Source organism: Ochotona curzoniae, unplaced genomic scaffold (assembly GCF_017591425.1).
Source record: "Ochotona curzoniae isolate NIBS_2020 unplaced genomic scaffold, NIBS_Ocur_1.0 scaffold_3890, whole genome shotgun sequence".
Taxonomy (NCBI): Eukaryota; Metazoa; Chordata; class Mammalia; order Lagomorpha; family Ochotonidae; genus Ochotona; species Ochotona curzoniae.
Genome location: NW_024467115.1, coordinates 8,959,946 through 8,973,342, shown reverse-complemented (window position 1 = coordinate 8,973,342; position 13,397 = coordinate 8,959,946). Strand labels below are relative to the sequence as shown.

Below are 13,397 nucleotides of genomic sequence, written 5' to 3'. Positions count from 1 at the left end.
GTGCAAAGAAACCTCAGACCCAGCTCAGCGAAAACTGCTGAGTCAGCATTCCAAGCTGTGTATGTCCAAACTCCTGACTCACAAACTGATGACGTGTGCTACAATGTGTACTGTTTCAAGCCATTAAGTTGGGCATTTTGTACATCAGTGGATAATGGATGCTCTGAATCTTGGACTTATTTAACCTTAAGAGAGAGCTGATGTTATTTCTATTCTTTTGTTCCTTGGAGATGGATAGGTGCTTTTACAGCAAACTGCTATAACCACTTCTTCTATATTTAAACAATTCCTAATTGAACTCCAGTCTAAGACCTTTTCACTGCCCCTCCTGTTCTCTTGACATGCCGCTGAGTTACATTCTCATCTTCCTGCCTTGGTTTGTATAATGGTCTGTTTTGGAAAGTATCCATGCCCATTTTGTTGTATATGACTTTTCACTTTCTCAGTACTTCTGTGCAGTGTGGGTATCGCTGTTGTCACCTTTTCACTTAATGGTTTACCTTTATGGATCACTCAGATTTTGCACATTCAGCTTGTTTTTCTTTCTTGCTTGCTTTCTCTACCTCTTTCTCCTAATTTCCCTTACTCTCTCCTAGGGACGTAGTTATGCATCATAATGGATTAGAATACAAGCATCGAGCCTGGCACCAACTCTTTCTACCACTACTTGTATGATAACCTTTGACAAGTTTCATAATATTTCAATGTTGCAGTTTTTCCATACAATATACAAAGACAGTAATAGTTGCAAAGTTGTAGACTTGGTTGTGACGCAGTCAATACACTAATAATACTTACATATATAAATACAGGGGCATTTTAATGGATGCACACCAGCATGTTTATGCATTAGAAAGATAATTGGAACAGAAGGTATCCTGTAAACTTTAGACATTATTATTAGTTCTGATTATTGGTAGTTCTTTGTCTCTAATTCTTCTGCCCTGATATTCTTTTCACATTTCCCTAGAGTGTAACTGATTTGGAAATTTTATTATCATCTGAGGAATTTAAATAATCCAACAGTCTAATTAATAATTTAAGAAGTTATACCAATTCTGACATATTTCTCTCTCTTCCCATCCAGCTCCCAATTCATGTAAAAATCTTTAAACTTGCATGGACATTAATGTTTTAATTATTGTTTGAATAAGAGTTAACTACTGAAACTCAGGCAGATATCTGAATCTATAAACCTAATATAAAATCTAATGTAAAAGATATTTATTTTTTAAAGATTTATTTATTTTTATTGAGAAGTCAGATATACAGAGAATAGGAGAAACAGAGAGGAAGAACTTCCGTCTGATGATTCACTTCCCAAGCGACCTCAACAGCCGGAGCTGTGTCAATCCGAAGCCAGGAGCCTGGAGACTCTTCCAGGTCTCCCATGTGGGTCCAGGGTCTCAAAGCTTTGGGCCGTCTTTGACTGCTTTCCCAGGCCACAAGCAGGGAGCTGGATGGGAAGTGGAGCTGCCGGGATTAGAACCAGCTCCCATGTGGGATCCCGGTGCATGCAAGGCAAGGACTTTAGCCACTGAGCTACCATGCCGGGTCCATAAAAATATTTTTATTGGAAAGGCAAATCTACAGAGACAGGAAGAAACAGAGAAAAAGACCTTCCTTCCATCCACTGGTTCACACCCCAAATGGCCCCAACACTTGGAGCTGAGCTAATCCAAACCCAGAACCTGGAGTTTCTTCTGGGTCTCCCATATGGGGGCAGGGTCCCAAGCCATAAAACTGTAAACCTAAATCAATATTCTTTAACCTAAAAACTTCAATGCAAAATCAAACTTCTTTCCTAAAAGGGTTTTCACAGGCATTTTAGTTAAAGTAACAACAACAACAGCAAAGCTTCATGCAAATTTATAAATAGATTTCTCATCCAGACTTAGTTTAATGAGCAATTTCAATTATTTTGTTTTGCTTTATGGTGGGACACATCTGACAGATGACATTCCGTGGGTGGACTCAAGGACATGCAGAATATCTCCAAGTTTAGCATTTTTTTTCTTCTGTTTAATATAGCATCTTGCTTTGAGGAAGGTTTCTCAGTAGCATCCCAATCCTGAGACAAGGATTTGTGCCCAAGAGATTTGTAGAAGAGGCACACACAAGGATCCCAGGAGAGAATGAAGTTGGCAGAGCAGAAATGCGATAGAGTCAGCTTCAGCCTCTTTTTATTTTTTGACAATTCTCAAAAATGCAAAACTTTGCCCAAGTATGAATGCTAAGCAGAAAGGAAAAGAGTTTGGCTTTCCTATTTTGGCTTCAGTAATTGGCCAAGAAGTGGGGGGCATGGGAAGTATACAAACCCATAGGAACTTTCTGCACCTTTGCTCTGCAGGTAAAATAATTCCACTTGGTCCCAGTCAGCTTTCATGTGTCTTGGATACTAACCAGAAACCAACCAAGGGCTACTTGAGAATGGTAGAGACAGTGCAAAGACTGCAGGCTGTTGTTAAGATGTGCCCCAGTCTTACACATCAAGCGACAAGGGAGAGTGGTAGTGAGAGTTTATGTTTGAAATTAGAATCTATTCAAATTTAGTTTTAAAGCAAGTCACTCACTAGGGCCAGTGTTTCAACACATTCTCCACATCTGCCTCCTCTCATGTCATGACACAGTTTATAACTGGCTTAGTAACTAGTTTAAATTTTCCTTTTTTTAGAATAGTAACAGCATATCTGTACTTTAATTCTAATTCATTTTCCTTATGTTATGGTGATACTTACAAGTTGGCACAAATAGAAATAACGTAAGAAAGAAGAGTCATTTGAAGGTGAACATACATCACAAATTCATTAACCTTCTCAGTCAAATAAGACTTCTCAGTAATGCAACAACTAATTTCAGACCCTGTGGGTTATTTGAGATAATTCAGGCCACCAAAGGTGCCAAATTCACCCTTAAATCCACTCAGAATCCCCAGTAAGTCTCTCTCTGATTCATGTCCAAAGCACAGGAAAAGGAAGCCAAGAACAAGACATGAAACAGTGGGGAAATGATTGCATTTGGCAACCGCAGTCTCTCTTTTTTAGAGTTTCATTTGCCCTTTCTGAGATTCCTGTGACTTTATTGCCCAGTGGCTCTACTCTACTGAAAAAGAAGGAAACAAATGTGAAATTTTAACCACATCTATTATAATTGCAGGGTGTCATTTTAAACAGAAGCATTCTACCCTCAACTGCTATAGTCAGTGTTGACATAGAACATGTTATATATAATATTCATGTTTTGTTTAAAGTAAAGGCTGTTATCAACCCTTCTGGAGACAACTGTTTTGCAAAATTTTGGACACAATACTATTGTTCTCTAAGACTCTGCTTCCCTCCTTTTTCTTCCCATTCCTGCTTCTTCCCACGCATTCAACATACCATCCATCCATCCATCCATCCATCCATCTATCCCAGAAAGAAAGAAAGAAACAGACAAGGAATGAAGAGAGTCAAAGTGCAAGAGAGCATTTCAAGGTCAGAAAATAAATTAGGCTGCAAGCATTTGGTGGAACATATTAGAGGAGTTAACTCTCTATAGAAATTAACTGGTATTGAAATTTGAGCATCTGCAGATTAAAAAAAAGTGAAGACTACTCTGAAAATAGTAATGAGGACTTTTAAATAAGAAAGACACAAATCCCAGGTTAGGTGACCCAATAAAAACTATCAGGGCAATAGAAGAAATATGAAAGAATTCTAGGCTGCAGCAGTAAAGTCCTTTGTATTCTCATCTAAATTGGTTAAAGGGAACTCAGAATATTTTTAACAAAAGTATCTGAAAGCTGTGCTGGTTTCAACCTTTACATAAACTAAAATTGTAATGCTATGGAGAAGATTAACATGGCTGCTGCACAAGGATGACAAGCATGTTTGAAAAATAAACAAATATGGGTTTGGCACAATAGCCTAGAAGCTAAAGTCCTTGCCTTGAATGTGCCAGGATCCCATATGGATGATGGTTCATGTACCAGCGGCTCCACTTCCCTTCCAGCTCCCTGCTTGTAGCCTTGAAAAGCAACCAAGGACAAGCTAAAGTCTTGGGACCCTGCACTTGCATGGAAGAGTCGGAAGAAGCTCCAAGCTCCTGGCTTGGATTACCTCAGCTCCAGCAGTTGCAACCATTTGGGGAGTGAACCACCAGAGAGGAAGATCTTTCTCTTTCTCTCCTTTCTCTGTAAATCTGCCTTTCCAATAAAAATAAATAAATCTTTAAAACCAACAATAAATAAAAAATAAACAAACAAAAATACCTGAAATCATGTTTTAGAGACCTATATTAGCATAAATAAATTCTTTATAAATATGTAGATCCATGCATATTTTTGGTTATGATAAAGTTTTTGAATATGTGAATATGTAAATATATGTATTTGTGAACTCTAAAAGATTTTCATGAATAGACATATGATTGTCAGGACAGAGTATTTTAAGCACCTTAATTTTGTCTTGACTTGTACTCATAAATCCAAAACATGTACTCACAAATCCAAACAAAGGAATACTTTGTTATTGTCTGAAGTGGACTCCAAAGTTCCATGAACTACTGCTGTAGGCTGGGTAGCCTTGATCATTCACTGATTCTCTTGGCTTAGTTAATTGAGCCTAAGCAGTCTAAGACCAATGTTGAGTAGAAGGTCTCATTGTTCTCTTTGCATCTATTCCAAAGTTTAAATCTAAATTCAAATGTCAGCAATCCTTGAGTCATGGAAAGCACACAATCTAACAAGCTGTGAAAGAAAGCACAGAAAACTAAGATAGTATTTGGCTCAAGCCATAGGGCAGAACTGATTGGACTCTCATCCTCTGAACTTTTTGAGTTGGCTGGAAGGAGAACTTGAGGGAGCTCCCTTGGCTCTTCCCACACAGCTGGTTGGAAGAATTAGCCAGAATTATGCAACATATACCAGATAAAAACCTAGCTCAGTTGTACAAAGCCAGAAATATAAAATGTCTGATAATTGTCTTCTTTGTATAAAACTAAACCAAATGAATCACTTATCTTAATCAAGAACATCCTTGCTTCCACAAAGAAACTAAATGTTCCTTAAATAGATGTTACCCTTAAATTATTCCTGAAGAAATATGAATATTCTAAAATAGTACAGCAGCATTTATTTTTCTCTTTGTCTCCTTTTCTGCTCTGAAAACTTGCATTCAGAACTCCAAACCTTTGGTACATCATCTCAAGATTTGGCTGACCTCTTCTGAATTTGCTTGCTTAGCAGTTTTCCCTCTTCTTCATGTTTAGCTCTCTTTCATTTTTGTTTTCACAACCTGATTCAGTTGGGTTCTAACACTGACGCATATTTTTCCAGTGAGACAAGACAGAGTCCCTATTTTCAGGAATTGAATGCCTTTTCTTTGGTCAGTATCTTTGAGACATGATATTTAGACAGTCAGGAGGAATCACATGTATTCACCATGTTGGGAAATCCAAGAAAATGTGTCTGACATTACCCTGCTTTCCAAGATTTAGAGAGGAGAAGTATAGAGAACACCTTGAGGATATCATACTATCTATTTTATTCCTTCATTATCTAGTTGGTTTATCAATAAGCTAGCTCAGTATGGACTTGTTCTCTGGCAGTTTTGATCACTTGATACTTTACTGTGTCCTGAATATTAGACAAACACTTCTTTTGGTAAAGCTTCTTTTTTTGTTACAGTTAGTTCAAGGTGGTTTTCTATCATATATGCCTAACGGATACAGTGCTAATGTAGATCAAGACTTTCATATGGGGGGAGAATCAAGATGGCAGAATAGGGTAAAGACACATTTAAACGGACAGAGAAACATTTACTCAGAATGAAGCAGAGAGGACATATTTCAGGAAATAGGAAAGGACAGAACAACATCAGAGCGGTACCTGGAGACTGACAGACACAGGAAAGCAGCGGGCACAGCAGTGTGGTGTTGCGGTGACTGATACTCCAACACGGATCTAAACTCCACCAGCAGCCAGAACTCCACCAGCAACCAGGTGGGAAGGGATTTTCACTGGGAGCTTGGGAGGTGAATCCAGACAAAGAACTGTCCGTCCTGCTGGTCCTTTTGATTTGACCAGGAGCAGAGACAGAGCAGCAAATCTCAGATGGGCAGTGTGAAAACAGAGTGGATTTCATAGCCCAGTCAGCCCCCTAGAGCAGAATTGGGCACCATTTTGCGTAGGAGGAAATTGCAAGGGAAAGGAAAGGACTGAGCATGCTCTGAGAGGGAGTGAGCTCATTTCTAACTCGGTGAATTGCAACTATGTGGCATTCTATGGGTTCCACCCATGACAGGTCTGGGTAGCCCTGGGATCTGAAGGCCAGCAGATCAGGAACTATAGTGGTGGTATGTCAGGCGCCATTTTACACACTGTGGCAATAGCTTTGGAACTGCAGGGGACAACAGTGAACTGCGCATGTGCTGAGCTCGCAAGAACTCGCTGAGGTCCCGCAGGAAAATAATACCGACTGTGGCATTGTACTGATCAAAATACGTCCGTGTGGCACCCAGACCTAATGTCCAACAGGTTCCAAAAAGATCAGCGCCACCAACAACCTAACTAGATAGTACACCTGGTGTCTCTCTAATCCTGGGACCTGCTCCAGACAGAAGTGGGAGAAAGGTTGCAGAGACAATGGTACAGCCTCAGCATGATATCACAGGAGTTGGAGAGTGGTGAGCCAGAATCTGGGGCTGTGGAGACCACGGTGGATATCTGACATAAGAACCCAGACCTGGAACTTGCTGGAGGTTGTGGCACAAGTGGCAGCAAGCAAAAAGTTGTGTACCAATGCAGTAAGTAAAATCGCATTGTAGACCTGTGGGTGACACAGCTTGGAAACCTGCCCTAAGAAGAACAATCTACTAACTAGAAGTACAATGATCAAGAGCAAAAGAAGAGACAAAGGCTCAATGAATATTACCGGAAACTCCCCTGCAAAGGAGCAAAATCCATTGCCAACCTCAGAGTTAACTGAGGAAGACTTCAAGAAAATGGAGCACACAGAATCCATAAGACTCATTTTAAAGCTTCTGGTAAAAAATGAGAAGCTCATGCAAGAGTTCAAAGAATTTAAGGAAGCAATGTATCAAATCAAGGCTGATATATCAGAAATTAAGAACACAGTAGAGCAAATTACAAGTACAGTGGAGTCTCCAAAATAGAATGAAGCAAGCAGAAGAAACAATTTCAGAATTGGCAGATATCTCCTGTCACCAGTGGAAAGCAAACAAAAAGCTGGAAGTAGAGCTGGATCAGGCCAAAAAAAGTATTCAAGAATTGAAAGACACGATTAAGAGGCCAAATAAAAAAGGTATGGGAGTCCCAGAAGGTGCAGAAAGAGAAACTGAGTTTGCAAATGTATTTAATGAAATAATAAAGAAAAATTTCCCTAAGCTGGAGAAAGAATTGGGAAACAACATCCAGGAGGGACACAGAACTCCCAACAGGCTTGATCAAAAGCGATCTTCACCACGACATATGATCATCAAGCTCTCTTCAATTGAACATAAGGAAAAGATCCTTAAATGTGCACGTGAAAAACATCAATTGTAAAAAGGAATGCCAGTTAAGCTTACAGGAGATCTCACAGGAAACTCTACAGGCAAGAAGAGAATGGAGTGACATATTCCAGATTCTAAAAGAAAAAATTGTCAGCCTAGGATAACATACCCCGCAAAGCTTTCTTTCATCTTTGAAAATGAAATAAAATTCTTCCAGAGTAAAGAAAAGTTAAAAGAATTTGCCTCTTTCAAACCTGCCCTACATGTGATACTTCAAGATGTTCTCTTGACAGAGAAGAGGAATAGCAGCAACAAAACCAAAGGCAAACGGGAAGAACATCCCAGTAAAATGACAACAGAAGACTAAACCAATGAACAACCCATTCCTAAAATGACAGAACCGAAGTACCACCCATGTATATTTAACTCTGAATGTAAATGGCTTAAGCTCAATCAAACGTCATAGATTAGTAGACTGGATTAAAAAACAAAACCCATCTCTTTATTGTTTGGAGGAGACACACTCCAACAAAGATCAGCGGAAACTATATCACATGGGTTTTGATGTTTTTCGATACTTTCGTCTCTTCAAAACACTTTCTTCTGATTAAATCATTCAATGACTCGTAGATCATGCAATGGCATCGTTTTCTTCAAGAAGGTTCTTGATTTTCATTTCTTCAGCTACACGTTAGTCAGTTAGTAGCATGTTGTTTAACTTCTTGGTGTTGTTAATTTCTTTTTTCTCCCTGATGTTAAGTTTGTTTTGTGGTTCTTCATTTAAGGGAATGTATAGTAGCTGTGTAATGGAGATTGTCCTATCTAGTAACATGTCATTTAACTTCATGGCATTGTAAATTTCTATTTTTCTTTCTATTGTTGATTTTGTACCATGACTTTTCATTTAAGGGAATGTACAGTAGTTATGTAATGGAGACTCACATTCAGATGTGAGGATGCAGTGTAGTATGCATTTCTGCTTCCAAAGATGGACTTAGAATGAAACAGTTTACTGTATCTTGACAATAGGATTCTGGACTCTCTGCCATTGTCCATGCCTGCAATGGTGGACATATGACTGAGTATGAAGAAGTAGATGTTAGTAATGATATAGACGAACTAGGTGTGGGGAGGGGAGAATTGGAGAAGGGATAAGGGAATATGGAACTGTATCATAAAATGATAGCAATAATAATAAAAAAGGAAGTCTAAAAAAAAGACTTCCATATGTATTGCTATACTGGTTCTCACTATAATGGGCAGTTAGACTTAACTAATGAGGCCATGTCATAGAGAAGACATATTGTTTTAGATTGGGTTGTCCTGGGAATCCTAAAAAAAGACAAACTAAAAGTTAGGGATTTTTCCCGCTGTACCCAATTCTGCCTCCTAGCATTTTCCTCGTGACAGAGATTGTGCATTGCCTGTCTTAGCTTTTCCCTACCCTCTTTTTCTTCTTATAATAGAAATAAGCTATATTGGAAAAAAATGATAAGAAAAAGGAATTTAGGAAAATTTCACAAAGTTGACTAATCCTTGAGTAATACTGTTCTCAAATGGTGTCCAGAGGAAATTTATCATGGAGTTCCAATCTTCTGTGACAAAAGCATTGTACAGATAGTGTTTAATAGAATTTTAATTTTAGTTATTCTGTTTGTAGGGAGTGGAAGCCATGATATGCTACAAAGAACAATGCAGAATTTTAAGATGACTCCAAAGACCTTGTGTAATTCCCACCTCATGGGTGAAGCTGCAGCCGTTTTTAGGAACTGGAAAAGATCATAAATAATAGTCAGAAAGAAAACAGTGATCTCTGAAGTATAACCGCCAGAAACTGCAACCTTCCAAAAACCCAAACACATCTAGAGGACTCCAAGCTCCCAATGAAAGCAGTAGTATCACTAACAGTTCAGTTGTGAGTTGATGAGACCCCGAGCAGAGAACTCTACTCAGCCAGGTTGAGGCTGCTAACCAACAAAAAATTTGAGTTTGTTTTAAACCCCTGTTTATATAATTTTGTTTTGTAGCAACAGAAAATGAGGACGAGCACTTTTGCATTTCTTATATTACTTTATTCTTAGGGCAATTCCCATTTTATTTCAGTGCTGATAGATAACAACCCAGAATTTATAGAGGTCAAACAATTTGCCAAAATCCATCCATCTGTTCATCCATCAAATGCAGGGATGCACATGTGACTATTAGAGAGGCCATATTAAGTTGGAGATCCTATACCATGGGTTTAAGTGACACAGCAGACGAATAAATAGGACTGTAAACATCACCACGAAGTCGTGCAAGTGCTTCCATCCATCTGTGATTTTAATTAGACATTATAATTCTACACAGAATATTGTAAACTAGGCCAAGCATTGTATTAGTGGCTTAGAGTTTTCTGTGGATGCCTTTTAGGGTTTGAATTTATAGCTTTGGGTTTCTGAAACTATTTTGTTTCTCCATTTTTTTAACTGAACATGTTCAAACTGAAATGTCTGTCAAACCAAACATGCATAAAGTGTGATAGGAAGGGAGAGAAAGAGGAAGGAAGAAAGAAGAAAGGAGAAAAAGGTTTTCGTTTTTAGGAATAATAGAAAGAAAATAAAGCAAGAAGGGAGGGAAGAAAGAAATAGAAAATAAAATAAAGATAAAGGGAAATAATGATCAAAATGACATAATGATACGTTATAACTTGAGAAACTGTGAGTCAAGAGAGATGTGATGACTTGGTAAAAGTCATGTGGTTTGCAAGCTGTAAGACATTACTCCTGATTCTTCTGAGCTTAACATTTATACAGTTCTTCAGGTTTACATAAACATTTGGATTCTCTCCATTGTAGGATTTTCTTTTTAGAAGTAGAACCTTTATTTTATACAGACAAATCATGAGACAAGCCCCTAAATCTAATGAGAAACTATGTTACTGAGTAAATTGAGCTTCAGAGTACATTTGAATCACTTTGCATTATTCATGGTAAAACACTGAATAGAACAAAACGTCATGGATTTGGATGTGCTCAACCCATACAGGCTCCAGAAAGTTCACTTTAAATGTAGGATAAAACTCATAAATTGGAATTTTACTAGGCCACAGAACAACCAGATGAAAATGCATTTTAAGAAAGGAATCAAAATAAAAGGAACAAAACAGAAGGTAATCAAAAATGAGGGAGGATCATAATACAAAATCAAGTAAAACCAAAAAGTTAATAATAGGACCAGAATCATGGCATAGCATGTTAACCCACTGCCTCAGATACTAGTGTCCCACATCACTACTGATCTGCTTCCAATTTGATTCTCTGCTAATGTAGCTGGGAAGGACGTGGAAGACTGCCCAGAGGCTTGAGCTCCTATCAACCACAGGGGAGACTCAGATGGAGTTCTGGACTCCTGGCTTACGGCCAGACCAGCCCCAGCCATTGTGGGCACCTGGGGAGAGAACCAGCACATGGGAAATTCTCTCCTCCCAACTCCCACTTTCTCGCTCTGTCTACCTTTCAATACATAAGTAAATCATCTTTAAAATTTAAATTCTAGAATCTATTCTAGTATACATGTTATATATTTGCAAGTACTCCACAGTCCTGATTGTGACTCATGTAGCATGAAGATAGTTTAGATTGTCCTATTCTGGGGACCATATGGATACCAGAATGTCTAGAACATGCTGACTCATCCAACTTGTCCTTATTTCATTGTACCATTTGAGATGACGTTGCTTGTTTCTGATTTTTTCCCACATGAATCAAAATTTTTTCAAGTAACGTATATGTATTAATAATTTCTTTTCATGGAAGACACAAGTTAATCTTGAAGAAAGTGAACTCTATGACTCACAAGATCCTTCCTCGTTATAGTCAATAGATATTCTATCCTTTAAGTTGTTCAGGTAAAAAAAAAAATTAAGTATACTCTAACTCATTTTGTAACATCTGCTGATCACGGAGTTCCAGATGTAAACTATCACCAAGTCATTTCAGCTACTGTGTTCTAAACATTACGTTGCCCCAACTGCTTCCTTTGTTCCCTAAAATCGGTTCTTAACCTCTTAGCTAGAGTGATTCTGTTGAAATGTTAGTGAGATCATTGAACTCCGCTGCCCCAAATCTTCAATTCCTCATTTATCTCAGGGTAAGCTCCCAAACTCACTTAAGTGTATTCCCCTCTTCCTGTCCACTCCATTTAAAATTGCTCTGATATGCTAGAATCTTTAAATGATACAACTCTATCTTAATAATCAGCAGATGGATGAGGTTTCAAAGAGCATACAAAGCAGGAAGTTTCCAAATGATTAAAGATCTGCTTGTTTGGGCCCTTTTAAAATAATCAGATGTGTAAAAGTAAGAGTTTGATAATGCTAGTTTTGAGATCATTGGAGCTCAGTCTGCAATGGGAAATAACCAAAATGTAGAGACTGTCTTTGGTTGACATACATAGCAACCATTATGGATATTTTCCCACAGTCTGAAAGTATGATTAGTTTTTTCTAATTCAATTCACTCTTTAATCTCAGGTACCTGAATTATTCTTTCCCTCTTTTTGTTCTGAGGGAAAAGTTATTTTGAGCATATAGCATTAAAAATGTTCACTACATATGGTCTTGCTTGTATCAAAAGGTATTCTTCCAAATGGAAGTTCTAAAATAAATCCAAGTTTCCTTTGAAGAACAAGAAAAAGAAATAATGTATGTTCTAAAACAGTGAGCTTTAAAAATAGAGTAACACATTCTTGACACACTTAGTATAACATAAAAGTATATTTACATAAAAGAAAATCTGAAACTTTATCATAAACCTTTATTTAAAATATAATAAGTTCCTCATTTACTTGAAGCAATTTCATAAACATTGGATAGTTTGCAATGAAAGGTAGGCACATTTCATATCTACAAAGGAAATAGAGAATCCATTCCTTTTAGCTCTTTCTGCCAATCCTCCTCTGCGTTAAGGAGATACTGAGTTCTTCAAGATTTCTCCTTCAGTGGGCAGTTTCCACGTAGATTGAATGCTCCTGGTGGATGGTGCCTGCATAAGGCTTTTCTGTCACTGTATCTCTCACTTTTACAACTTTGAAAACCAACTCAAATTGTTCATGTTTCACATGCTTTGTTCATGGAACAGGTAAAGTTTTGAGAAGCACAATATGCACAACTGTGTATGGGAAGAGCTTTATGAAAAAGATAGGGTTTCTGTTGTTAAAGTACTTTAGTAACTAAGATGCAATAAAAGCCCTGACACTCTCACTGTCATATTTTTTTTAATTGCTGTCACAGTAATCTTATCCTCAATTGATTTGGCATGGATAGATGAATTGCAGATATTATGCGGCTTGTACCATCTCCCAATCTTACAGTGCAAGGTTGTAGGTGTCAAGATTGAACCAAATTGTACTAGCATCACCTGTCTCTCCATTTTTAAGAATCATCTTTTAAGCTAAATGAGATGCATGTTAAAAGTAACAAACAGGGCCTGGCGGCATGGCCTAGTGGCTAAAGTCCTCACCTTGAACGCCCTGGGATCCCATATGGGAGCTGGTTCTAGTCCCAGCAGCTCCACTTCCCATCCAGCTCCCTGCTTGTGGCCTTTGAAAGCAGTCGAGGACAGCCCAAAGCTTTGGGACCCTGCACCTGTGTGGTAGACCCGGAAGAGGTTCCTGGATTCTGGCTTTGGATCGGCATAGCATCGGCCATTGCGCTCACTTGGGGAGTGAATCATTGGATGGAAGATCTTCCTCTCTGTCTCTCCTCTCTGTATATCCGCCTTTCCAATAAAAAAAATAATAAAAATAAATCTTTAAAAAAATAAATAAATTTGAAAAATCATTATATATGTATATATACACATATCATTATCATTATATATGTATATCTATATATTTGAAGCAAAGAGACAACTGCTGCAGCT

General features: G+C 38.1%; 1 non-coding gene across 1 annotated transcript; it reads left to right on the top strand.

Annotated features, from left to right (window-relative positions):
• The first annotated feature begins 3,788 nt into the window (after positions 1 to 3,788).
• Positions 3,789 to 3,894, top strand: LOC121146326. Its single transcript, XR_005882193.1, has one exon. It is a non-coding gene; the product is annotated as a U6 spliceosomal RNA (small nuclear RNA).
• Positions 3,895 to 13,397: the final 9,503 nt, after the last annotated feature.